This window comes from Polypterus senegalus, unplaced genomic scaffold (assembly GCF_016835505.1).
Source record: "Polypterus senegalus isolate Bchr_013 unplaced genomic scaffold, ASM1683550v1 scaffold_3279, whole genome shotgun sequence".
Classification (NCBI taxonomy): domain Eukaryota; kingdom Metazoa; phylum Chordata; class Cladistia; order Polypteriformes; family Polypteridae; genus Polypterus; species Polypterus senegalus.
In genome coordinates, this window is record NW_024377817.1 from 16320 (window position 1) to 43894 (window position 27575).

The 27575-nt window shown below is 53.4% G+C and overlaps 4 non-coding genes and 1 pseudogene across 4 annotated transcripts; all 5 read left to right on the plus strand.

Moving 5' to 3' along the window:
- The first annotated feature begins 2543 nt into the window (after window positions 1-2543).
- Window positions 2544-2709, plus strand: LOC120519489 (annotated as a pseudogene).
- Window positions 2710-6991: 4282 nt separating this feature from the next.
- On the plus strand, window positions 6992-7177 carry LOC120519490. The gene has a single exon (XR_005631538.1). It is a non-coding gene; the product is annotated as a U2 spliceosomal RNA (small nuclear RNA).
- A 918-nt stretch (window positions 7178-8095) lies between these two features.
- Window positions 8096-8277, plus strand: LOC120519488. The gene has a single exon (XR_005631537.1). It is a non-coding gene; the product is annotated as a U2 spliceosomal RNA (small nuclear RNA).
- A 5452-nt stretch (window positions 8278-13729) lies between these two features.
- LOC120519491 lies at window positions 13730-13911 on the plus strand. The gene has a single exon (XR_005631539.1). It is a non-coding gene; the product is annotated as a U2 spliceosomal RNA (small nuclear RNA).
- Window positions 13912-14848: 937 nt separating this feature from the next.
- On the plus strand, window positions 14849-15036 carry LOC120519485. Its single transcript, XR_005631535.1, has one exon. It is a non-coding gene; the product is annotated as a U2 spliceosomal RNA (small nuclear RNA).
- Window positions 15037-27575: the final 12539 nt, after the last annotated feature.

Genomic DNA, 27575 nt, shown 5'->3' on the forward strand with positions numbered 1-27575 from the left:
GGGCCCCGAATTTGGGCCGTGTGGGGGGAGTGAAAGGTCGGGCCCACGCCTGTACCGCTAGCAGGAAGCCCTTTTAAACCCCAAAACCAAAGGGGAGTCCCAGGCTTTGATTTCCCCTGCAGCCCCCGTGTTCGGCCTTTTTCAACAGGGGCCCGGGGGCCTTCCTTTCATCTTAACCCAAATGTGAACGGGGGTTTGAAGAGTTGTGAACGGGTGTCTCGAGGGGTATCTGCTCCCCCGCCTTCACTGACGTCCTTTTTTGTTTTGTGGGACTAGGGGGGGGTGGAGGTGGGGGAGGGGGTTTAAAACCGCCCCCCTTTTGCCTGGTCTACCCCGCCTCCCCCAAAACCCACCACGGGCCAAAACCCAAAGGGACCAACTGATGTCCCTCCCCCCCCCACCCCAGCTGTATCGGGGACCCGCTCGCACAATCCCGGGTTTTTCCCCGGGGGGGCAAAACCCTTGGGGTTTGTATCAGGCCTTGGGCCCCCGGTCGCGCACGAGGGGGAAGCCATGGGTTCACCCCCGGGGGCCGGGCTTAGGGGAGCGCTTCCTGCCAAAGCTACCATGCAGCTGACGATGGGAAGACGGGGGGGTGGCTGGCCTGGGGGTTTGTGGATCGCCGGGCCTTTTCAAGATCATGTAGTATCTGTTCTTTTCATTTATCGAACCCCCCATTTGGGGGCCAAAATTAAATTGATTTTTAACAGGGAGGGAAAGGGGGTTGCTCCGCCACCCACGACGACCAGGTTTTCCGGGGACCCCTTTTTTTAAAAACCCGCCTCATTGCCATTGAGGGAAGGGAAAGCCACGGAGGAATTTAATTTTAACAATAAAATTAATTAAAAAATTTAGTTTAATTTGACTTAATTAAGAGTTCATGCCTTAGGACGCCATTGCTTGTGTACTTTCCCGCATTCCAACAGATGTCACAGGCTCGGGAAATTGAAGGCCGCTGGGGGTAAGCAGTGCACCCAAGCCACCGCTGCAGGAAGCCTTTTTAAAACCCCAGAAACCACGGGGAGTCCGCAGGCTGTCTGATGCGCGCGCCGGTTTAGGCCTTTCACAGGGGGCAATTGGCCCTTTCCTTTTTATCTTCAACCCCCAAAGGTGTGAACGGGTCGAAGAGTTGTGAACGGGGCTGGGATATCTGCCACCGCTTCACTGACGCCCCCTTTTTTGTTTTGTGGGACAGGGGCGGGATGGGGTGGGGATGGTTTGGCCCTCCTTTCCTGGTCACCCCCCCCCCAAACCCCCCACGAGCCAAACACCCAAAGGGGCCAACTGAGTCCCCCCCCCCACCCCACCCCACTCCCCCCGCTGTATCGCACCGCCCGACAACCCGGGGTTTTCCCGGGAACCCTTGGGGTTTGTATTGGGGCCTTGGTGGGGCCCCTTTTTTAAGGCCGGGGAAAGCACTGGGTTCACGCCCCGGGGTTGTCTTAGGGCAGCTGCTTCCTCCTGCCGTTGATGCTTTTCCGGTGGGGCGTGGGCAAGACGGGGGTTTGGGTGGCCGGGGGGTTTTTGGCATCGCCGCCTTTTTAAAAATTGGATTGTTCTTTATTTAAATTTCGATACGCCCCCCATCTGGGGACCATATATTAAATTGATTTTTTGGGAAAAGGGAAAAATAGGGGGTTGTCCACCCAAACACCCGGTATTGCAGTATTAGGGGCACTTTCCCTTTACTGGAAAAAAAGACAAGCAGCCTTGGCTGGGGATTGCCCCCATGAGGGAAGGGGAAAAACTCAGCCAGAGAGGATTGATTTAATTATTTAACTGAATAATTAATTAAAATTTAAATTTAATTTAGTTTTAAATTTTACTTAATTTAAAAAAAGTTCATGCGCTGTAGGACCCCTTGCTTGTAGTACTTTCCCGCATTCCAACAGATGTCAGGGGGGCTCGGGAATTAAAAGGCCGCGTGTGGGGTGAGTGAAGGGTCGGACCCCCCCCAAACCTGTACCGCCAGCAGGAAGCCTTATTTAAACCCCAGAAACCAAAGGGAGTCCGCAGGCTGTCTGAGCCCCCAGCCCCCGTGTTCCCCGGGGGGCCCCCACACGGCCAAAGTGCCTTCCTTTCATCTTTAACTCCAACAGGGTGAACGGGGTTAAGAGTTGTGAACGTGGTGTCCGAGGATATCTAGTCCACCGCCTTCACTGACTCCTCTTGTTTTGTGGGACTAGGGCGGGGGTGGAGGTGGAGATGGTGGTTTGCCGCCCTCTTTTGCCTGGCTACCCCGCCCCCCCCAAAACCCACCACAGCCAAAAACCCAAAGGGACCAACTGACGTCCCCCCCCCCACGCCACCCCCCTCCCAGCTGATCGGGGACCCGCTTCCGCCAACCCGGGGTTTTTCCCGCCGGGGAACCCGGGCTTTGTATCAGGCCTTGGTCCGGGGCCCCTTTTTTCAACCCGGGGAAAGTCACATGGGTTCACGCCCGGGGGTTTTTTTTTAGGGGGAGCGCTTCCTCCTGCCGTTTATGCTTACCATGCAGCTGACGATGGGCAAGACGGGGGGGTGGCTGGCCTGGGAGTTTGTGGCACGCCGCCTTTTTGGGTAAGATCAAATGTAGTATCTTTTTATGTTTAATATTATGCCCCTATCTGGGGACCATATATTAAATTGATTTTGGGAAAAGGGAGATGGAATAGGGGTTGCCCGCCACCCACGATACCCGGTTTTCAGTACTTCCAGGAGGCACTTTTCCCCCACTGGTATAAAAAAGACAAGCAGCCTTTGGGTGGGTTTCTGAGGGAAGGGAAAGAAGCTCAGCCAGAGCAGGAATTTAATTATTTAACGAAAATAATTAATTAATTAATTTAGTTTAATTTGACTTAATTAAGAAAAGTTCATGCGTCGTGGACGCATTGCTTGTGTATTTGCATTCCAAAGATGTCAGGGGGGCCGGGAAGGCGCTGTTGTGGGGTGAGGGAGGTCGGGGGCCCCCAAACCTGTACCGCTAGCAGGGTTATTAAGCCCCAGAAACCACGGCAGTCCGCAGGGTCTGATGTGCTGCAGCGCCTGTGTTCGGGGGCCTTGTTCACACGGGGCCCGGATGTGCTTCCTTTTCATCTTCCCCCAACAGGTGTAACGGGGGGTCGAAGAGTTTTGGGAAAGGGCTCGGGGGGGATATCTAGCTGCCACCCCTTTTTCACTGACGCCCCTTCTTTGTTTTGTGGGATTAGGGGGGGGATGGAGGTGGGGATGGTGGTTTAAAGCGCCCTTCCTTTCCTGGTCTACCCCGCCCCCAAATCCCACCACAGCCAAACACCCAAAGGGACCAACTGACTGTCCCTCCCCCCCCACCCCAAACTCCCCAGCTGTTCGACCCCTTTCCCCAAACCCGGTGGGGGTTTTTCCGCCGGGCAACCCCTTGCTTTGTATCAGGGCCTTTGGCCCCAAAATGGGCCCTTTTTCACAGGCCGTGGGAAAGTCACAGGGGTTTACGCCTCGGGGGGTCTTAGGGGAGCTGCTTCCTCCTGCCAAGTTGATGTTACCATGCAGCTGACGCAGGGGAAGACGGTGGGCTGGCTGGCCTGGGGAGTTTTGGACGCCGGGGCCTTTTCAAGATCATGTGTATCTGTCTACGTTTTATCTGATACGCCCCCATCTGGGGACCATATATTAAATTGATTTTTGGGAAAAGGGGAGAAAAGGGGTTGTCCTCCCCCCATATCACCCGGTATTGCAGTACTTTCCCGGAGCGTGCACTTTTCCCTTTTCTGGTATAAAAAAGACAAGCAGCCTTGGCTGGGATTTCCTACTATGAGGGAAGGGAAAAAAGTCAGCCAGAGCAATTATTTAATTATTTAACTGAATAATTAATTAATTTTAATTTAGTTTAATTTGACTTAATTTAAAAAAAGTTCATGGGCTGTAGGACGCATTGCTTGTAGTACTTTCCCGCATTCCAACAGATGTCAGGGGAGGCCGGAATTAAAAGGGTGGGGGGTGAGTGGAGGCGGGGAACGCCGTCCGGGTGCAGGAAGCCCCTTTTGCCCCAGAAACCAGGCAGTCCTGCAGGCTGTCTGATTTTCTGCAGGCCCCCCTTTTTCGAGGCCTTGTTCCCCAGGGGCCAGGGGTGTGCCTTCTCCTTTTCATCTTCAATTCCCAGGTGTGAAGGGGTCAAGAGTTGTAACGGGGCCCCGGGGGATATCTATGCCACCGCCCACTGCGCCCCCTTCTTTGTTTTGTGGGATCTAGGGGGGATGGAGGGGGGAGATGGTTTTAAAGCCCCTTTCCTTGCCTGGCACCCCCCCCCCCAAATCCCACCACGAGGGCCAAAAACCCAAAGGGGCCAACTGACTGTCCCTCTCCCCCCCCCACCCCACCCCAGCTGTATCGGACCGCTTCCCCAAACCCAGGGTTTTTTCCCCCCGGGAAAACCCTTGGGGTTTTTATCAGGCCTTGGCCCAAGGTGGGCCGCTTTTCACGAGGCCGTGGGAAAGTCACATTTCACGCTCGGGGGCTTTTTCTTAGGCAGCTGCTTCCCCGCGTTGATGCTTTCCATGCAGCTGACCGGGGAAAAAACGGTGGGGGTGGCCCGGGGGTTTTTGGCACGCCCCGCCTTTTTCTAAGATCATGTGTATCTGTTCACGTTTTTATTTTATACGCCCCATTGGGGACCAAAATTAAATTGATTTTTAACAGGGAGATGGAATAGGGGTTTTTTCTTTACTAAACGACCGGGGATTGCAGTACTGGAGCTGCATTTCCCCTTTTCTGGGATAAAAACAAACAGCCTTTGGGTGGGGGTTGCCTTATGAGGGAAGGGGAAACTCAGCCAGAGCAGGATTGATTTAATTATTTAACTGAATAATTAATTTAAATTTAATTTTTATTTAATTTTATTTAATTAAAAAGTTCATGCCTGTAGGACGCATTGTTGTAGTACCCAGATTCCAACAGATGTCAGAGGCTCGGAATTAGAAGGCCGTTTTTGGGGTGAGGAAATGGGACACCGCCTGTACCGCTAGCAGGAAGCCCCAAGCCCCCAGAAACCACGGGAGTCCCGGGGTCTGATGCCGCCCCTTTTTCGAGGCCCCCGTTCACACAGGCGGCCAGGTGTGCCTTTTCCTTTCCCCCCTTCTTTCAAAACCCCCAGGTTTTAACCCCCCCCCCCCCCCCCCCCCCCCCCCCCCCCCCCCCCCCCCCCCCCCCCCCCCCCCCCCCCCCCCCCCCCCCCCCCCCCCCCCCCCCCCCCCCCCCCCCCCCCCCCCCCCCCCCCCCCCCCCCCCCCCCCCCCCCCCCCCCCCCCCCCCCCCCCCCCCCCCCCCCCCCCCCCCCCCCCCCCCCCCCCCCCCCCCCCCCCCCCCCCCCCCCCCCCCCCCCCCCCCCCCCCCCCCCCCCCCCCCCCCCCCCCCCCCCCCCCCCCCCCCCCCCCCCCCCCCCCCCCCCCCCCCCCCCCCCCCCCCCCCCCCCCCCCCCCCCCCCCCCCCCCCCCCCCCCCCCCCCCCCCCCCCCCCCCCCCCCCCCCCCCCCCCCCCCCCCCCCCCCCCCCCCCCCCCCCCCCCCCCCCCCCCCCCCCCCCCCCCCCCCCCCCCCCCCCCCCCCCCCCCCCCCCCCCCCCCCCCCCCGGGGGGGGGGGGGGCCGGGCGGGGGGGGGGGGGGGGGGGGGGGGGGGGGGGGGGGGGGGGGGGGGGGGGGGGGGGGGGGGGGGGGGGGGGGGGGGGGGGGGGGGGGGGGGGGGGGGGGGGGGGGGGGGGGGGGGGGGGGGGGGGGGGGGGGGGGGGGGGGGGGGGGGGGGGGGGGGGGGGGGGGGGGGGGGGGGGGGGGGGGGGGGGGGGGGGGGGGGGGGGGGGGGGGGGGGGGGGGGGGGGGGGGGGGGGGGGGGGGGGGGGGGGGGGGGGGGGGGGGGGGGGGGGGGGGGGGGGGGGGGGGGGGGGGGGGGGGGGGGGGGGGGGGGGGGGGGGGGGGGGGGGGGGGGGGGGGGGGGGGGGGGGGGGGGGGGGGGGGGGGGGGGGGGGGGGGGGGGGGGGGGGGGGGGGGGGGGGGAAAAAATTTTTTTTTTGGAAAAAAAAAGCCCTGGTTTTTGGGGGGGGGAAAAACCCCCGGGGGGTTTTTTTTTTTTTTTTTTTTGGTTTTGGTTTTCGGGGGGAGGGGATAAAACCCAAAAGGGGGGGGGGGGGTTTTTTTTTTGGGCCACCCCGGGGTTTTTCCCCCCCCCTTCACCCCCTTTTTTAAAACCCCCCCCCGGGGGTTTTCCCCAGGGGGGGGGGGGGGGGGGGGAGGGGGGGGGGGGGGGGGGGGGGGGGGGGGGGGGGGGGGGGGGGGGGGGGGGGGGGGGGGGGGGGGGGGGGGGGGGGGGGGGGGGGGGGGGGGGGGGGGGGGGGGGGGGGGGGGGGGGGGGGGGGGGGGGGGGGGGGGGGGGGGGGGGGGGGGGGGGGGGGGGGGGGGGGGGGGGGGGGGGCCCCCCCCCCCCCCCCCCCCCCCCCCCCCCCCCCCCCCCCCCCCCCCCCCCCCCCCCCCCCCCCCCCCCCCCCCCCCCCCCCCCCCCCCCCCCCCCCCCCCCCCCCCCCCCCCCCCCCCCCCCCCCCCCCCCCCCCCCCCCCCCCCCCCCCCCCCCCCCCCCCCCCCCCCCCCCCCCCCCCCCCCCCCCCCCCCCCCCCCCCCCCCCCCCCCCCCCCTGGAACCCCCCCAAAAAAAGGGGGGGGGGGGCCCAAAAAAAAAAAAAGCCCCCCTTCCGTACCAAAGGGACCAACTGACTGTCCTCCCTCCCCTCGCCCACGCCCACTCCCAGCTGTATCGGCTACCTCGCTTCCGCACAACTCCGAGGGTTTTTCCGCCGTTGTGGCAACCCTTGGGCTTTGTATCAGGCCTTGGCTCCCAACGGTGGGCGCTTTTGTCACGCGAGGCCGTGGAATGTCACATGGGTTCACGCCTCGGCGCTTGTCTTAGGGCAGCTGCTTCCTCCTGCCAAGTTGATGCTTACCATGCAGCTGGACGATGGGCAAGACGGTGGGGCTGGCTGGCCTGGGGAGTTTGTGGCATCGCTTCGCCTTTTGGCTAAGATCAAGTGTAGTATCTGTTCTTATCAGTTTAATATCTGATACGTCCCCTATCTGGGGACCATATATTAAATTGATTTTTGGAACAGGGAGATGGAATAGGGGCTTGCTCCGTCCACTCCACATCGACCTGGTATTGCAGTACTTCCAGGAGCGGTGCACTTTCTCCTTTACTGGTATAAAACAAGACAAGCAGCCTTGGCTGGGGATTGCCTACTATGAGGGAAGGGAAAGAAGCTCTAGCCAGAGCAGGATTGATTTAATTATTTAACTGAATAATTAATTAATTAATTAATTTAGTTTAATTTGACTTAATTAAGAAAAGTTCATGCGTGCCTGTAGGGCGCTATTGCTTGTAGTACTTCCAGCATTCCAACAGATGTCAGGCGAGGCTCGGAATTAGAAGGCCCTGTTGGGGGGTGAGTGAAGTAGTGTCGGACGACCAAGCCTGTACCGCTAGCAGGAAGCCTTATTAAGCTCCCAGAAACCACGAAGCAGTCCTGCAGGCTGTCTGATGTGCTGCAGCGCCTGTGTTCGAGGCCTTGTTCACACAGGCGGCCAGGATGTGCCTTCTCCTTTTCATCTTCAATCTCCAACAGGTGTGAACGTGGTGTCTGAAGAGTTGTGAGCGTGGTGTCTCGAGGGATATCTAGCTCGCCACCGCTCTTCACTGACGTCTCCTTCTTTGTTTTGTGGGCATCTAGGGCGGGATGGAGGTGGAGATGGTGGTTTAAAGCCGTCCTCTTCCTTGCCTGGTCTACCCCGCCTCCCCAAATCCCACCACGGCCAAACACCCAAAGGGACCAACTGACTGTCCCTCCCCACGCCCACTCCCACTCCCAGCTGTATCGGCTACCTCGCTTCCGCACAACTCCGAGGGTTTTTCCGCCGTTGTGGCAACCCTTGGGCTTTGTATCAGGCCTTGGCTCCAAGGTGGGCCGCTTTTGTCACGAGGCCGTGGAATGTCACATGGGTTCACGTCTCGGCGCTTGTCTTAGGGCAGCTGCTTCCTCCTGCCAAGTTGATGCTTACCATGCAGCTGGACGCATGGGCAAGACGGTGGGGCTGGCTGGCCTGGGGAGTTTGTGGCATCGCTCGCCTTTTGGCTAAGATCAAGTGTAGTATCTGTTCTTATCAGAGTGGAGAACTGCTTGTTTTTTCCATTGGGATCGTGTTTATATATAATTCCTTTTGACGGCGATTGAAGCTCTGCTCTCAAAGTCAGTAAGGAAGCACAAGAGCTGTTTTTACGGCTATTGAATTCTTGATTCTGAGTAAAAGTAGGTTGGCTGAGTCCACCACTTTTTACAAAGCTTCAAGAGTTTGAAACCAAGAAAACAGAAAAGAAGAAGAAGTTTGAGGAGGACATCTGCATAGCTCCACCCACCAAGAAGAGAGCTGATATCTTCCAGGAAAGATTCATCTCTCATCTGCAGACTACCTCCATCTGGAAAGAAGAAAAGACTACGAAAAGACCAAGAATGGATTCCGCTCCAGTTTCTGCTGATGCTCCTGCTTCAGCTCTTGCTCCTACCTCTGCTTCTGCCCGGCTAGGAAGACCTCCGAGAAGCTGGGAAAGGAGAAGGCAGCTACTCCCAGCCTGGAAGATCAGCCCTCTTCTGGCCCTTCTACGTCCCAGGCCGCAGCTCACCTGACTCCAGCCCGAAAGTTCCAGGATGGCCCCCGCCTCTGGAACCCTGGATGAAGCAGACGGTGAGTGCTGAGGCTCAAGGAGGTGGAGGGAAGGATCCCTGAAATGAGTGCAGAGACCTTTGGGAAGAAAATGGTCATGGAGCAGGGATTCTCCAGAGCAGATACATTGAGCATACAGACATTCGCTCTGGGCCTCTTCTATGTTACGTTTGCCTCCATTGCGGTCTGCAAGCGCTACTGGGAAATGGTCCAGAATGCAATGCCGGACTCCCCCTTTGCTCGCTTTGTGGGGAATTGCCCCATACAGAGAGAGGAAAGGAGAGTGACGATTGCCATGAGGAATCCCCATACGCCTGGCAAGGACATCTCCACGCTCCTGAAGCGCTTCTGCACGGTGGTGAGGGAACCCACCCAGATCCAGGATGGGAATGGCTTCTGGACGGGTAAGTGGTCGGTCATCGTCAGGTTATGGAAGGACAACGCCTCTCCAAACGGTCTCCAGCACCTACCGCAGAGCTTCTCCTTGGGAAACTCGGCGGCAATCCTGCACTACCCTGACCAGCCAAAATCCTGCAGGAGATGCGGAGCGATGGGCCACGTGCTGAAGGAATGCAAGGAGGCCGCTTGCAGGAACTGCCGTGTGACTGGCCACGAGACGAAAGACTGTCCCAGGAAAAAGACCTGCAACCTCTGCGGACAGACCAGCCATGTGTACAAAGACTGCCCTCAGAGACAGAAGTCCTACGCCGCTGTGACCTCAAACAGTCTGCACGGAGGAGGACCAAACCCAATCTGCCTGCCGAAGGAAGCCCAAACTGAAGTCCCCCTGCAGCACCGGCGTGCACAGGCAATCAGGAAAAAGGACAAAGGAGGAAAGACAAAGAACTCCACCCCTCCCCCCTCGACCCTCCCTCCTTCCACCACTGAGGCAGCTCCCCCCTCCCATGCTGCTTCAGAGCCCTCACCTCCACCTCCCCCACCCACCCTCAACCCGGAGGATTTTCCCCCTCTCGTCGCTCCTACAGGGAATCGGACAAGGAAGAGGAGAAGTCCAAACAGCCCAGAGGAGGACCAGAGAAGGAAGAAGACAGCAGAGCCCCCATCTGAATGTCCACAGCAAGAAGACGAGGAGACCCAGATGGAAGAGGAGCTGTTTCTCGAAGCAGCTCTAAACTTCCAGCCTACCCACAACGACATGGACAACCTGGCACAGATCAACCGGCTGCTTCAGATCGAGACCCGGGGCCGACAGACCAAGTCCCACCTGACCGAGGCGACTAGGGGCCTGGCCCACACTAACCTCTCCACCTTCCTCCCAGATGGCTACTCTCATTATTTTCCATCAACGTGAGGAGCATCAAGGACAAACTGAGGAGACAGACGGTGATGACCTTCCTGTCCGCTCAGAACTGCGATGTGTACATGCTGCAGGAGTGTGCCCTCCCACCCTCTAGAAACTACCGCCACCTGGGCAAACAGTGGTCTCACGGCCCTTCCTACTGGTCGGGAGGTGGTGAGAACAAGGCCGCGGGATGCCGTCTTGTCAGGGGAACCGTTTACGCTGGACTCCGTCCGGGAGCTCGTCTGCGGCGGCTGCTGCTGCGTCGACGGCTCGTGGGCGGGTGAGCCTGTCCGGCTCATCTGCGTGTACGCACCCCTGGGAAGAACGGCGTTGGAGCTTTTCCAGACCCTGAGGCCCCAACTCGCCACTTCCAGGGCGGTGGTGATGGCGGAGATTTCAACTGCCCCTGGAGGAGGACGGCGCAGCTCAGGCACATTCGCCAGACTGGACACCACATCCAGGCTGCTCAGGGAGATGGTGACGGAAGCTTCCTGTCGGACACGGCAGGGACTACCGGGCGGGCTCGCCAACTACACCTGGAGCGGTCCCACGGCTCGCCTCGCCCCGGATCGACTTTGTCTTCGCCTCCAGAGCAGTGACAACCGAAAAGTACACATTGGTTCCGTGCTTCTTCTCAGACCACAGGGCGGTTCACTTCCAGGGATCCCTCGGCCAAAACTTTCCGCATGGCCCGGGGTCGTGGAAACTGAATTGTAGCCTCCTGGAAAGGGAAGACGTCATGCAGGAGCTAAGGACCGCTACGCCGCTTGGAAGGAAGAGAAATGCCACTTCCAGAAAGTAAGCGATTGGTGGGAATTTATTAAAGTTAAACTCCGCAGTTTCTTTCAGGCCAAAGGAAGACGACAGGCGTGCCAACGGCAAAGGGAATTCTGCAGACTGCAGAAGGAGCTGTGGTCCCTGCAAGAGCTTCACCAGTGCGGCTGGGACGTGAGACGTGAGTTGGAGGAGACCAAGGAGAGCCTGAGGAGGCACTTTGAGGAGGAATCCAAACGCATTGTCTTTCGATCCAAAGTGGAGAACCTGGAGAAAGGTGAGAAGTGTAACTCCTTTTTCTTTAGGAAACTCCACTCCGGCCACACTCCCCTGAGAGAACTGCGAGACGATGGAGGGGTCGTCAAAACGGGAAAGGAGGCAGTGATGGGAGTGGTCCGGGACTACTACAGCAGCCTCTACTCCCCAAAGACGACCGAAGCAGACGCAACCGACCGGTTCCTAACAGGTATTAACAAAACCTTGGATCCCACAGGTGAGTCTGCTCTGAACGCACCCTTGACGCTGGGGGAGCTGCACTCTGCCGCCAGATCCTTCAGGGCCGGCAGGACCCCGGGCAGTGACGGACTACCAGCCGAAGTGTACGTCGCGCTGTGGGACCTCATCGGCCCGGACCTGCTGGAGCTCTACCGGGAGATGGTGGCGGAGGGCAGAATGCCTCCGTCGTTGAGAGAAGGAATGATCACGATCTTGTACAAACAGAAGGGAGAGAGATGCGAGCTGAGGAATTGGCGCCCCATCACCCTCCTGAACGTGGACTACAAGATCCTGGCCAAGGTGATAGCCAACCGGCTAAAAAAGGTGATCGGACAGGTCGTCCACCCAGACCAGACCTGCGGCATCCCCGGACGCAGGATCGCCGACAGCTTGGCCATGATCAGGGACTCGGTGCACTACGTGAAGGAACGCCGCATCACCGCGGCCTTGGTCAGCCTAGATCAAGAGAAAGCCTTCGACCGGGTGTCCCACGAGTTCATGATCAAGGCTCTGCGAGGTCTCGGAATGGGCGACACGTTCTGTTCGTACATCAGCCTGATGTACCGAGACATCTCCAGCATGGTGCTGGTGAACGGCTGGAAAACTGACCCCTTCCGGTCCTGTCCGGGGTCAGACAAGGCTGCCCTCTCTCCCCTCTTCTCTTTGTCTGTTGTATAGAGCTCCTGGCGGAACGGATCAGAGGAAGACCGGAGATCAGAGGATCACCGCACGGGACCGGACAGAAGAGATCAGATGCTCCCTCTACATGGACGACGTCACCGTGATCTGCGCTGACCAGAGATCGATGACGGCGCTGGCGGAGATCTGCGAAGACTTTGGACGTGCTTCGGGAGCAAAGGTCAACTGCGGGAAGTCAGAGGCGATGCTCCTCGGGGAATGGCACCTGACACCCTCCGCCACCCTCCCTTCACCATCAGGCGGGACTCCATCAAGATCCTGGGCAGCTGGTTGGCGAGAGAGGGAGCGGCCCTGAAGACGTGGGACGAGAGACTGGCCAAAGTCAGACAGAAGATCGGGCTCTGGAGCCTCAGGGACCTCACCGTGGAAGGCAAAGCGCTGGTGCTGCGGAATGAGATCCTCCCGGTCCTGCAGTACCCGGCCCAGGCATGGCCACCCCTCGCCACTGTCTGCAGAGCCATCACCAGGGCAGTCTTTCACTTCATCTGGGGCTCCAAGATGGACAGAGTCAAGCGGGCAGTCATGTACAAAGAACCCCAAAGGGTGGGAAAGGCATCCCCGACATCCCCACCCTGCTCAGGGCCTTCTTTGCCTGCAACTGCATCCGCAGGACACTGACGGAGTACAGCAGCGGATCGTCCGGAAACGCCATGTCCCGCTTCTTCCTCCTGCCAGTCTGGAAGAGACTCGGCTGGGACAAGTGGGACAGCTCCTACCCTTACAACTGGGACACTCCATGGTTCTACACGGATGTTGTCCGCTTCGTAACGGAACACGGACTTCAGGGAGTCAAACCGGACCTGTGGAAACCGAAAACCATCTACAAGCTCATCAGAGCCAAAGACACGACGGAGCCTATCGGAACCCTACCATCAGCGACAGCCACGGTGGTCTGGGAGAACATAGCCTCCAAAGAACTGACAAACAGGCACAGGGATCTGGCGTGGATGGCTGTGCGGGGGGGACTGCCTCTCCGCGCGTTCATGCATGCCAGAAATCTGTGCAGATACAGACACTGCCCGTGGTGCATCCAGCGGGAAGAAGACGCACTGCACCTCTTCTGGGAATGCCCAGTGGCACAGTCACTCTTTGACGCCCTGGAAGAGGAATTGGAAGAGTCGGTACCCAGAGACAATCTTTCGCACCATTCGGTGCTCTATGGACTTTTCCCGGGTACCCACTCACTGGAAGCCACCGAGGAGGCATGGCGTCTCATGTGCTGCGTGAAGGACGCTCTATGGGTCGCCAGGAACCGCCTGTCCTCAGGAGGGAAAGGATGACAATCCAGGACTGCTGCAGATACATCCGCAGCCTCCTCAAAGACTATTCTATCATGGACTCCTTGAAGAACTGAGGATATGCAAGACCACCTCGCCCTCCAAGAGGTTTATTGATGTAACCTTTGGTTTACTGCAGCCTTCGGCAAAGCCCCCTCTTTGAGGACAAGCTTTCAGGGACGGGACCAAGTCGAGACTGCAATAACTTGTAAATAGTAACAGAATGTGGAACACTGTATTGAATGTAATGGAAAATAACCGAATGTTATTGACAAAACACTTAATATGGCATGTAAGATTGTAAAGATTGTGATTTTTATATACAAATCACCCTTGTATATGTAAATAAGGTGTTGTAGGTAATGTATAGTGAAAGACTGTATCAGTCTATAGCTGAATACAGTCATCTCTGTTGGAATTGTAGATTGGTATAGATTGTAAGACTATTAGACTGTGTTTTATATATATTACCCAAACATATATGTAAATAAAGTATATTTTTTCAAAAATCTGTTCTTATCAGTTTAATATCTGATACGTCCCCTATCTGGGGACCATATATTAAATTGATTTTTGGAACAGGGAGATGGAATAGGGGCTTGCTCCGTCCACTCCACGCATCGACCTGGTATTGCAGTACTTCCAGGAGCGTGCACTTTCTCCTTTACTGGTATAAAACAAGACAAGCAGCCTTGGCTGGGGATTGCCTACTATGAGGGAAGGGAAAGAAGCTCTAGCCAGAGCAGGATTGATTTAATTATTTAACTGAATAATTAATTAATTAATTAATTTAGTTTAATTTGACTTAATTAAGAAAAGTTCATGCGTGCCTGTAGGGCGCTATTGCTTGTAGTACTTCCAGCATTCCAACAGATGTCAGGCGAGGCTCGGAATTAGAAGGCCGCTGTTGTGGGGTGAGTGAAGTAGTGTCGGACGACCAAGCCTGTACCGCTAGCAGGAAGCCTTATTAAGCTCCCAGAAACCACGAAGCAGTCCTGCAGGCTGTCTGATGTCGCTGCAGCGCCCCCTGTGTTCGAGGCCTTGTTCACACAGGCGGGCCAGGATGTGCCTTCTCCTTTTCATCTTCAATCTCCAACAGGTGTGAACGTGGTGTCTGAAGAGTTGTGAACGTGGTGTCTCGAGGGATATCTAGCTCGTCACCGCTCTTCACTGACGTCTCCTTCTTTGTTTTGTGGGCATCTAGGGGCGGGGATGGAGGTGGAGATGGTGGTTTAAAGCCGTCCTCTTCCTTGCCTGGTCTACCCCGCCTCCCCCAAATCCCACCACGAGCGCCAAACACCCAAAGGGACCAACTGACTGTCCCCCTCCCCCCCACCCCACTCCCACTCCCAGCTGTATCGGCTACCTCGTTTCGCACAACTCCGAGGGTTTTTCCGCCGTTGTGGCAACCCTTGGGCTTTGTATCAGGCCTTGGCTCCAAGGTGGGCCGCTTTTGTCACGAGGCCGTGGAATGTCACATGGGTTCACGCGTCGGCGCTTGTCTTAGGGCAGCTGCTTCCTCCTGCCAAGTTGATGCTTACCATGCAGCTGGCGCATGGGCAAGACGGTGGGGCTGGCTGGCCTGGGGAGTTTGTGGCATCGCTTCTCGGCCTTTTGGCTAAGATCAAGTGTAGTATCTGTTCTTATCAGTTTAATATCTGATACGTCCCCTATCTGGGGACCATATATTAAATTGATTTTTGGAACAGGGAGATGGAATAGGGCTTGCTCCGTCCACTCCACATCGACCTGGTATTGCAGTACTTCCAGGAGCGGTGCACTTTCTCCTTTACTGGTATAAAACAAGACAAGCAGCCTTGGCTGGGGATTGCCTACTATGAGGGAAGGGAAAGAAGCTCTAGCCAGAGCAGGATTGATTTAATTATTTAACTGAATAATTAATTAATTAATTAATTTAGTTTAATTTGACTTAATTAAGAAAAGTTCATGCGTGCCTGTAGGACGCTATTGCTTGTAGTACTTCCAGCATTCCAACAGATGTCAGGCGAGGCTCGGAATTAGAAGGCCGCTGTTGTGGGGTGAGTGAAGTAGTGTCGGACGACCAAGCCTGTACCGCTAGCAGGAAGCCTTATTAAGCTCCCAGAAACCACGAAGCAGTCCTGCAGGCTGTCTGATGTCGCTGCAGCGCCCTGTGTTCGAGGCCTTGTTCACACAGGCGGCCAGGATGTGCCTTCTCCTTTTCATCTTCAATCTCCAACAGGTGTGAGCGTGGTGTCTGAAGAGTTGTGAGCGTGGTGTCTCGAGGGATATCTAGCTGTCACCGCTCTTCACTGACGTCTCCTTCTTTGTTTTGTGGGCATCTAGGGGCGGGGATGGAGGTGGAGATGGTGGTTTAAAGCCGTCCTCTTCCTTGCCTGGTCTACCCGCCTCCCCAAATCCCACCACGAGCCAAACACCCAAAGGGACCAACTGACTGTCCCCTCCCCCACGCCCACTCCCACTCCCAGCTGTATCGGCTACCTCGTTTCCGCACAACTCCGAGGGGTTTTTCGCCGTTGTGGCAACCCTTGGGCTTTGTATCAGGCCTTGGCTCCAAGGTGGGCCGCTTTTGTCACGAGGCCGTGGAATGTCACATGGGTTCACGTCTCGGCGCTTGTCTTAGGGCAGCTGCTTCCTCCTGCCAAGTTGATGCTTACCATGCAGCTGACGCATGGGCAAGACGGTGGGGCTGGCTGGCCTGGGGAGTTTGTGGCATTGCTTCTCGGCCTTTTGGTTAAGATCAAGTGCGGTTTTAGTTATGTGAGTCGCGTGACCCTTTCTTTCTTGCTTGCTATCCAGGTGTGCTGATATTCTGGAGGCGATATACCCTGTGGGACCTGAAATTGGGGTATTGAAGGTGGGGAAAGGTCAATGATTTGTTGTATTTGGGAGTGAGAAACACCTTGCGGTTTTACTCGAAGATTACAGCGGATTTGGACTGTTTCATTCATCGGGAGTTTAAAGATAAATTGCTCCGACAAGCTTTTGGAGTGGACATGCAACTGGTGCTTTGCATACAAGATGGGCATTATGGGTCTTTTGTGACTTTTGAATCAAAAGTTTCATTAGACTTTGCTTGGAAAATGCTTCAGACACGTCACCAGATGGCCATTGTCTCTTTTTAAAGTGCAGCCGTTATGGAAAAGGGACTGGAAAGTCATTATTGTGCATATGTTTAATCCTTGGGTGGAAGACGATGCCATCATGGCCTTCTTAAGGAGATATTCTACTGCAGTTTTTTTCTTCGGCGAGTGACAGATGATGAAGGGGTTTGGAATGGACGCAGGCAATTCAAAGTTCAGCTGAAAAAGGACTCCTCTTCTGTGGATGGCCTGACTCACCCACCATCCTCTTTCTCCCTAGGACCGAATAAGGGCTACCTTTTCTATGGTGGTATGCCCACGAGATGTGGCAAATGTGGAAGAGATGGACATGTAGCCAGATATTGTTCGGTTATGATCTGCCGGAATTGCAATAAGGCTGGGCACAAAGCTAGGGACTGCCCAACTCCAAGATGCTGTCCCATTTGTGGACAGACAAACCATTTGTATCACGCTTGTCCAGACAAGCAAAAGCCCCAAGAAGATGAAGTTGCTGTTGTCTTTGTGGAGAAGTGGATCACACCCAAGCGCGGGAGCGATGTGGCAGAGAAGATTTCGAGGACACTGCCGAGTTACCCTGTGGATTACCTACAGAACAGCCCGCTAATGAACCTGTTCATGAGAAAGAGAATGAGAAGCAGAGTCAGCTGGAGGCTGTGGACGTTTTGCAAATGTCGCGGACTGCAAAGAAGATTTTTGCTGAGTTTGAAAGCAAAATGGATGATCTCCTCGACAGTGACACAGACAGTGTTGCTAAGAATACAGAAACAACAGTTCTGACAAGAATGACTTCAACGAATGAATTGTGGGAGAGTGCCTCACTGACCAAACGGAAGAAAAAGGCACGTCCCAGAGAGGTTTCGGAGCCTGCACAGGAACCGAGGTGAGAAAGGACAATTTACAACCAATCACTTTGCTCCTTTGCAAGGTTTGGAAGAGATGGATCAAGCAAAAGATTTAGACATACCAGGAGGAAACTCTGTGGTCACTACTATTACTGAGGTGCCGGAGACTCCGATGCCAGCCTTCTTGGACCTGCTATTTAACTAGTAAGCCTGCGTCGGTGATGGCTATGGAGACACGCTGGTAGGACTTCATTTTAATGAACCAAATGCCCAGCTCTTTTTAGACCATCCATGGATGTTTTCACGGACATCATGGCAGGGATAGATGATGGGGGCGGTCTATGCTGACTTGCCATGACAAATGACACATTTTTTGACTTGTGTGACTGTCAATGCTAGAGGTTTGCAGGGGAAACAAAAAGAGGGAAGGGGTTTTTCTATGGCTAAGCAATTTTCCTTTTCAAATATGTTTTTTGCAAGAGTTCACCTCAAATCTGCAATTGATGTGCACAGCTTTTCTAGGGATTGGGAGTGGGGCCATCTCTATAGGCAGTAAGTGGAGTTTCTCCAGTGGGGTGGGTATTTTGTTCAGGGGGCACGATTGGACGATTGGCCCTCCAACTATAGTGGTGCCGGGGAGAGTGCTGATGGTGGATGTGGTTAAAGACGGGACCTTTTCTCGTCTTTTCAATGTGTACACATCACCTCACAAACAGCAGCGTGCTGCTGTATTGTGATCTTGAAACCTGCTTGAATTACGGACAAATTGGTCACAATGGGGGGAATTTCAATGTTGATAAAGACAAATGTGATGGACAAGATTACACTGGCGAAGGTTTGAGCTCTTGGTGGGCAATTACTTGTTAAAAGATGGTTTTAGGTGTTGCTCCCCTTCTGCAAAGGGGTACACATGGAGCAACTCAAGAGGGATATGGTGTCGACTGGATTATTTTTCCCATTCTGTCCGGATAGAGAGTAGCGAAGTTTTACCTGTTTGGTTTTCTGACCACTCTATGCTCATTTGTATGCTGCAGGTACTGGGAGTGCGGTGGGGGAGGTCACTGGAAGTTGAATGTGTCCTTTTTGCTTGATGTGGATTTCATGACCTCCATGGAACAATTCATACAACAGCAGCTCACTCATCGTGTCAGGTTTTCTACTTCTTTGGAGTGTTGGGAACATTTGAAATATAAACTCCAGTTGTTTTCCGTCTATTATGGGAGGCAGAAGCACGGAAAGAACAGAGAGTTGTTAGTCGGCTACAAGAGAGGCTTGCACATGAATATATTCTTTTCAATAATGGTCAAGATTATGACGAACAGGTGATTAAAAGCCTCAAAGAAAAACTTTCTCGGGAAATGATCACTAAAGCAAAACGATATTTTGTGAAAGCCAGGATGACATTTAAAGACAATGACGAAATAATGTCCTCCGCTTTCTTTCAATCGGTCAAACACAGACAACAAAAGAAAGTGATTTCAAAACTTAAAAATTCACAAGGAATTGATGTCACCGACATCAACGACATGTTACATGTAGCCCACCGTTTTTATCAGCAATTATTTGAAGGGCAGTTGGTTGATGAGGATACGGCAGAACACATTCTGCTGTTGATGTACAGGTTACTGACACGGAATCAATCCAACTAAATGCATTACAAACCTTGCAGGAGCTGATGACGGCTTTGGATACAATGGCAGATGGTAAAGTTCCCGGCGTCGATGGCCTACCAAAGGAATTCTACAAAGCGCACTGGCAAATCATGGGTCCATTGTTGCTGTCAGTCTACGAAGAGGTATTTGCCACTGGCAAACTCACCCCTACAATGTGAAACAGGGTTTTCACCCTGATATACAAGAAAAGCGATGCAGCAGATTTGACAAATTGGCGTCCTATCACCTTGCTGACCTTTGATTACAAATTGTTAGCAAAGGTGCTGGCACTACGCATTCGTAAAGTTTTGCCAGGTTTGCTTCACCCTGATCAGACCTGTGAGGTTCCAGGGCCGGACGATACATTGGAGCCTATCCTTGGTACGAGACATTTTTGCTTGGGCATCTCAAAGGACAGTACCGATGATAATGGTTGCTTTGGATCAGGAAATGGCATTTGACAAGGTAAACCATCAGTTCCTCTTTATAGTTCTTTATAAAATGGGTTTCAAGGGCCATTATTTTATGCTGGCAGCGCATTTTGTATGCTGATGTAGGTAGTGTAGTCAGTGTCAATGGCCATATGAGTGCCTTGGGATCACAGTGCTCCGGTGTACGACAGGGTTGCCCCCTGTCACCTCTGCTCTATGTGCTATATGTTGAGGTGCTAGCTGCACAGGTACGGAAGGATTGCACCATCAGAGGCCTACTGCTTCCAGGTGGGGGCGGTGAGACAGTCAAAATCATACAATACGCAGACGATTTCACACTCGTTGCCACGGAGGAGGATGATGTCCACAACTGTTTTAAAATTTTCGACAATTTTGAAAAAGCAACAGGCTCTAAGATCAATAAACAAAAGTCCTCAATGATGTGGCTTGGAAAATGGAGTGGGAGAACGGATTCCTTGGATGGACTCACATTTCAATTTGATGCAATTAAAATCTTGGGCGTCAAATTTTACAGAGAAGAAAGTGCGCAAAGAAACTGGGAAGAATGCCAAAATTAAACAACGCCTCGGTCTTTGGACCTTGCGTCATCTCTCCTTCGTGGGCAAGAGTTTAGTTCTCAAAGCAGATGTTTTGCCACTTTGTACTTACTTAGGGATGGTTTACCCGCTAACTAGGTTTTTTGGTAGACGATTAAAAAAGATAATTTTTCACTTTATGTGTGGAGGGTAATACGAATCGGTCAGGAGAGTGGATATGGAGATGTCAGTGGATAATGGTGGCAGGAGTGTCATTGATTTTCAGTTGAAACTAAACTACATCTACTATGCAAATGTGTGTCAAACACTGATGATCCAAGAGAATGTAAAACAAATATTTTGTTTGACTATGGTGTGAGGATCTTCTTCAGATTTCATTATGTTCAAATGCCATGGTCTATCTTCAGCATGGGGGACAGCATTATCAACAGTTGGAAGTCATGAAAAAGCACTACCCTGCCTTTCAAGACGAACCTAAGGTAAGATCACAGAAGACTCTGGGATTCATACTGTTCCTGTACTGATTGGTACAATGTCCATCCATAGTGGCGGTCCATACAAAGGTTTGGAAACTAGCGCAACCCACTCAAATCGACACAAGGATTTGAACTGGCTGCTGCTATGGGGAAGAATCTCAGTAAGACAACGCCTCTACAGACAAACTTTCTAGGACTCCGGTGTGCCGACGTCTACTGTGTAACGATGAGGAGACCATAAAGCATGCATTCTGGGAATGTCCGTGGGTTTCCCAAGTATGGCAGGAGACAGAAGGGTTTCTGCATAGCAGTGGGTTTCCAGTAATTTTGACCTATCCTGTTATTTTTTCGTTTACTGGTTTAAATCATTTTTCAAATGCGTTAAGACTCCTTTTGATTATTATACTTAGTTCTATTAAATTTGAAATTTGGCAAGCATGGTGGAATAATAGAAGTCTCTACCCAGAGAGTGGTGCAGAGAGTAGAATATCAGATTGGTCTCACAGTTAAATGGGACATTCAGAGGTGGGATTTTGGCTGCCAAAGAGCATTGGAAAGGGTTTTCTATTTGGGAGAGCAGGAATGTTGCTTGGGTCACTGTGGAAACTAAGCTCTTGAGTACAGACATTTGTTGATGATTAGGGAATGGGTCTGACATGAAACTTTTGTTTCCCTTTTCTCTGTGTACATGTAAAAGTTCATGTATATGTCTGTAAATACCGATTCTTATGTGTCTACAGTTTTGTTTAATAAAAAAAAAAAAAATCTGTTCTTATCAGAGCAGAGAGCCGCTTGCTTTTTCCATTGGAATCGTGTTTGCAATATAATTCCTTTTGATGGCGATTGTAGCTCTGCTCTCAAAGTCAGTAAGGAAACACAAGAGCTGCTTTTACAGCTATCTAATTCTTGATTCTGAGTGAAAGTAGGTTGGCTGAATCCACCACTTTTTACAAACTTTCAAGAATTTGAAACCAAAAACAGAAAGGAAATAAAGAAGAAGAAAGATGTCTGAGGGGGTTCATTTGCATAGCCCCACCACCAAGAAGAGAGCTGATATCTTCCGGAAAGATTCATCTCTCATCTGCAAGCGACCTCCATTTGGAAAAGATAAGACCAAGAATAGATTCTACAACCCTGGCTCCAGTTTCTGCTGATGCTCCTGCTTCAGCTCTTGCTCCTACCCCAGCTAGGAAGACCTCTGAGAAGCTGGGAAAGGAGAAGGCAACTACTCCCAGCCTAGGAGATCACCCCTCTTCTGGCCCCTCTATTTCCCAGGCCGCAGCTCACCTGACTCCAGCCCGAAAGTTCCAGGAGGCCCCCCAGCTCTGGAACCCTGGATGAAGCAGATGGTGGTGCTGAGGCTTAAAGAGGTGGAGGGAAGGATCCCTGAAATGAGTGCAGAGACCTTTGGGAAGAAAATGGTCATGGAGCAGGGATTCTCCAGAGCAGATACATTAAGCATAGAGTCATTCGCTCTGGGCCTCTTCTACGTCACGTTTGCCTCCATTGCGATCTGCAAGCACTACTGGAAAATGGTCCAGAATGCAATGCCGAACTCCCCCTTTACCCGCTTTGTGGGGAATTGCCCCATACAGAGAGAGGAAAGGAGAGTGACGATTGCCATGAGAAATCACCATACGCGTGGCAAGGACATCTCCACGTTCCTGAAGCGGTTCTGCACCATGGTGAGGGAACCCACCCAGATCCAGGACGGGTAAGCGGTTGGTCATCGTCAGGTTATGGAAGGACAACGCCTCTCCAAATGGCCTCCAGCACCTACCGCAGAGCTTCTCCTTGGGAAACTCGGCGGCAATCCGGCACTACCCTGACCAGCCAAAACCCAGCAGGAGATGTGGAGCGATGGGCCAGGTGCTGAAGGACTGCAAGGAGGCCGCTTGCAGGAACTGCCGTGTGACTGGCCACGAGATGAAAGACTGTCCCAGGAAAAAGACTTGCAACCTCTGTGGACAGACCAGCCACATGTACAAAGACTGCCCTCAGAGACAGAAGTCCTACGCCGCTGTCCCCTCGTACAGTCTGCACATAGGAGGACTGAAACCCAATCTGCCTGCCGATAGGAAGCAGATACTGAAGTCCCTCCCCGCAGCACCGGGCGCGGCACAGGTAATCAAGAAAAAGGACAAAGGAGGGAAGACAAAGTACTCCACCACTCCCACTCAACCCTCCCTCCTTCCACCACTGAGGCAGCTCCCCCCTCCCATCCTGCTTCAGAGCCCTCACCCTCCACCCCCCCCCTCGTCGCTCCTACAGGGAATCGGACAAGTAAGAGGAGAAGTCCAAACAGCCCTGAGGAGGACCAGAGAAGGAAGAAGGAAGAAGAGCCCCCATCTTATTGCCCACAACAAGAAGACGAGGAGACAAAGCAGCTCTAAACTTCCAGCATGCCCACAATGACATGGACAACCTGGCACAGATCAACCGGCTGCTTCAGATCAAGGACCCCGGGGCCGGTAGACCCGAAGTCCCGCCTGACCGAGGCGATGACTAGGGGCGCCTGGCCCACACTAACCTCTCCGCTTTACTCCTTACAGATGGCTACTCTCATTATTTTCCATCAACGTGAGGAGCATCAAGGACAAACTGAGGAGACAGATGGTGATGACCTTCCTGTCCACTCAGAACTGCGATGTGTAAATGCTGCAGGAGTGTGCCCTCCCACCCTCCAGAAACTACCGCCACCTGGGCAAACAGTGGTCTCATGGCCCCTCCTACTGGTCGAGAGGTTTCGAGAACAAGGCTACAGGGATCGCCGTCCTTGTCAGGGGGAACTGTTTCACGCTGGACTCCGTCCAGGAGCTTGTCTGCGGCCGGCTGCTGGTCGTTGACGGCTCGTGGGCGGGGGAGCCTGTCCGGCTCATCTGCGTGTATGCACTCCCAGGGAAGAACGAGCGCTTGGAGCTTTTCCAGACCCTGCGGACCCAACTTGCCACTTCCAGGGCGGTGGTGATGGTCGGAGAAGGACAGGCGCAGCTCCGGCACATTCGCCAGACTGGACACCACATCCAAGCTTGATCAGGGAGATGGTGACGGAAGCTTCCCTGTCGGACGCGGCAGGGACTACCGGGACGGGCTCGGCCAACTACACCTGGATCCGACCCGACGGCTCGACTCGCTCCCGGATCGACTTCATCTACAGAGCAGTGACAACCGAGAAGTACACATTGGTCCCGTGCTTCTTCTCAGACCACAGGGCAGTTCACTTCCAGGGATCCCTCAGCCAAAACTTTCCACATGGCCCGGGGTCATGGAAACGGAATTGTAGCCTCCTGGAAAGGGAAGACGTCATGCAGGAGCTAAGGACCGCTTACGTCGCTTGGAAGAAAGAGTAAACGGCACTTCCAGAAGGTAAGCGATTGGTGGGAATTTACCAGAATTAAACTCCACAGTTTCTTTCAGGCTCTGCGAGGTCTCGGAATGGGCAACACGTTCTGTTTGTACATCAGCCTGATGTACCGAGACATCTCCAGCACGGTGCTGGTGAACAGCTGGAAAACTGACCCCTTCCCGGTCCTGTCCAGAGTCAGACAAGGCTGCCCTCTCTCCCCTCTTCTGTTTGTCTATTGTATAGAGCTGGCGGAACGGATCAGAGGAAGACCGGAGATCAGAGGGATCACCACACCGGGACAGGCGAGAGATAAGATGCTCCCTCTACATGGGCGACGTCACCGTGATCTGTGCAGACCAGAGATCGATGACGGCGCTGGCGGAGCACCGCGAAGACTTCGGACGAGCTTCGGGGCAAAGGTCAACTGCGGGAAGTCAGAGGCGATGCTCCTCGGGGAATGGCACCTGATGCCCTCCACCCCTCTCCCCTTTTTTAATCAGACGGGACTCTATCAAGATCCTGGGCAGCTGCTTCGGCGGAGAGGGAGCGGCCCTGAAGACGTGGGACGAGAGACTGGCCAAAGTCAGGCAGAAGATCGGGCTGTGGAGCCTCAGGGACCTCACCGTGGAAGGCAAAGCGCTTGTGCTCCGGAATGAGATCCTCCCGGTCCTGCAGTACCCGGCCCAGGCGTGGCCACCCCTCACCACTGTCTGCAGAGCCATCACCAGGGCAGTCTTCCACTTCATCTGGGGCTCCAAGATGGATAGAGTCAAGCGGGCAGTCATGTACAAGGAACCCCAAAAGGGAGGGAAAGGCATCCCCGACATCCTCACCCTGCTCAGGGCTTTCTTTGCCTGCAACTGCATCCGCAGGACACTGACGGATTACAGCATCAGATCGTCCGGAAACTCCATGTCTCGTTTCTTCCTCCTGCCAGTTGGGAAGAGACTCGGCTGGAACAAGTGGGACAGCTCCTACCCTTACAACTGGGACACTCCATGGTTCTACACGGATGTCGTCCACTTCGTAAGGGAACACGGACTTCAGGGAGTCAAGCCGGACCTGTGGAAACCAAAGACCATCTACAAGCTCATCACATCCAAAGACACGACGGAGCCTATCGGAACCCTACCATCAGCGACAGCCATGGTGGTCTGGGAGAACATAGCCTCAAAGAACTGACAAACAGGCACAGAGACCTGGTATGGATGGAAGTGCGGGGGGGAATTGCCCCTCGGCTCGTTTATGCATGCAAGAAATCTGTGAAGATACAGACACTGCCCGTGGTGCATCCAGCGGGAAGAAGACGCACTGCACCTCTTCTGGGAATGCTCAGTGGCACAGTCACTCTTTGACACCCTGGAAAAGGAATTGGAAGAATCGGTACCCAGAGACAATCTCTCGCACCATTCGGTGCTCTATGGTCTTTTCCCGGGTACCCACTCACTGGAAGCCGCAGAGGTTATGGCGTCACATGTGCTGCGTGAAGGACGCTCTATGGGTCGCCAGGAACCGCCTAGTCCTCAGGAGGGAAAGGATGACAATCCAGGACTGCTGCAGATACATTCACAGTCTTCTCAGAGACTATTCTATTCTGGACTCCTTGAAGAACTGAGGATATGCAAGACCACCTCTCTCTCCAAGAGGTTTATTTAACCATAGTTTTACTGCAGCCTTCGGCAAAGCCCCCTCTTTGAGGAAAAGCCTCAGAGACAGAGACCAAGTCAAGACTGCATTAAATTGTAAATAGTAATAGAATGTGGAATGCTGTATTGAATGTAATGAAAAATTAATGAAGGTTATTGACAAAACACTTAATATCGCGTGTAAAGATTGTGTTTTTGTATACAAATTACCCTTGTATATGTAAATAAGGTGTTGTAGGTAATGTATAGTGAAAGACTGTATCAGACTACAGCTGAAAACAGTCGTTTCTATTTGAATTTGCAGATTGGTATAGATTGTAAGACTACTAGACTGTGCTTTATATATATTACCCAAACATATATGTAAATAAAGTACATTTTTTCAAAAAAAAATCTGTTCTTACCTGGCAGGGGAGATACCATATGGTTCTTCTCTGTCAGGTGTAGGGAGCGCCCCACAGCCTCGGATCCAGCGCAGGATAGGTTGGCATGTCCACCATCCTGTTGTCTGCTTCCCTTGGTGCGCGGAGAATTCAAATTTTGCAGGTGAAAGATGGCGGAAGCACTGTATTCTAGCAGTTTGGCGGTAGGACCAACCATGGATCAAGAATTTGGAGCGTCTGGGAGACCTGTTTCACGGATACTTGTGGATGGACGAGACAGGAGGAACGTGGTTCGATTCGAGTTAAAGAAAGGACAAATGGATCGAGGACACTTCAGCAATGAGGTGCTGCAGAGGATCTTAACTTTTATGCCGGGTGAGATTGACTACCTTTTTGCGTTCCCGGGTAAGACCCTTTTTGAAGTGGTGTTCAAGAATAGAGGGCTATATGATAAGTGTCTGAGAACTGTGAGCAAGGAGAAAGATGATAATCCAGTTTTGGGAAGATTTTTAATCTTACCATTAAGTGATAGATTGGATAAAAAAAATTAATGTTATTATGTATACAGAGGTCAGAATCCAGGATATTTCAACTTGGCTCTTGCAATATCCATCCATCCATCCATTGTCTAACCCGCTGAATCCGAATTCACGGGGGTCTGCTGGAGCCAATCCCAGCCAACACAGGGCACAAGGCAGGAACCAATCCTGGGCAGGGTGCCAACCCACCGCAGGACACACACAAACACACCCACACCCACACACCAAGCACACACTAGGGCCAATTTAGAATCGCCAATCCACCTAACCTGCATGTCTTTGGATTGCGGGAGGAAACCGGAGCGCCCGGAGGAAACCCACGCAGACACGGGGAGAACATGCAAACTCCACGCAGGGAGGTCCCGGGAAGCGAACCTGGGTCTCCTAACTGCGAGGCAGCCGCCCCCTCTTGCAATATTGTGATGTTAAATCAAGTATGCAGATGACAGATGAAGATGGCATAAAGAATGGGTTATATAGGTTTGATGTGGTATTGAGAAAAGATGATGAAACCAAAGAGGTGAGACATTTGCCTCCAGTTATACAAATTGGGACAGTGAGGGGGCACGTTTTTTACCCAGGCCAACCGCAAGTATGTAGAAGATGTGGAAGCGAAGAACATAAAGCAGTGGAGTGCGAGATAATTAGATGCAGAAATTGTAAAGAGGAGGAACATAGTACAAAGGAATGCAGGAAACCGATAAAATGCAATCTATGTGGGCAGGATATTTCACGATTGTCCGGTCTCCTATGCCAACATAGTTAAGAGGAACGGGAGGAATGAGGAGAAGGTGATAGCACTTTTAGATGAAGAGTCCAAGGAAGAAAGAGAAATGGAAGAAACTAAAAGTGAAAGTTTGCAAGGAGCAGAGAAGAGGAAGGATGACAAAATAGAGGTCATAAAGTCTGCAGGAATGAGGAGTAGAGAGTATGAAGAAGAAGAAGAATTTAAGAGTAATGGAGAAAATAACTTCTTGGCCTTTTTAGGAGATAAGACAGAGACTACAATAGTAGAAAAGAGACTGGAGCAATCATCGCAAAATATTCTATTCCATACGGAAGACATTATGGAAATATTAAGTGGAGCGGCAATTCTGTGTCAATCATCGCAGCAGGAGCTGGTAGAAAATTTAGGTCAGGAAAAAATAAAAGAAAATAAAGAAGCAATGCAAGTCAACCCCAGTTTACAAAAAAAACGGGGGTCAGATTTATTATTACCAGTTAGTCCTGAAAAAATAGACGAAGGTGGAGGGAAAGTGCAGGAATGGTGTTTAGCTCCCTTGTATTTGGAGGCAAAGGATATGGAAGGATTTGTATGTACGACAAGGATGAAGGGAGTAGAAGAATGG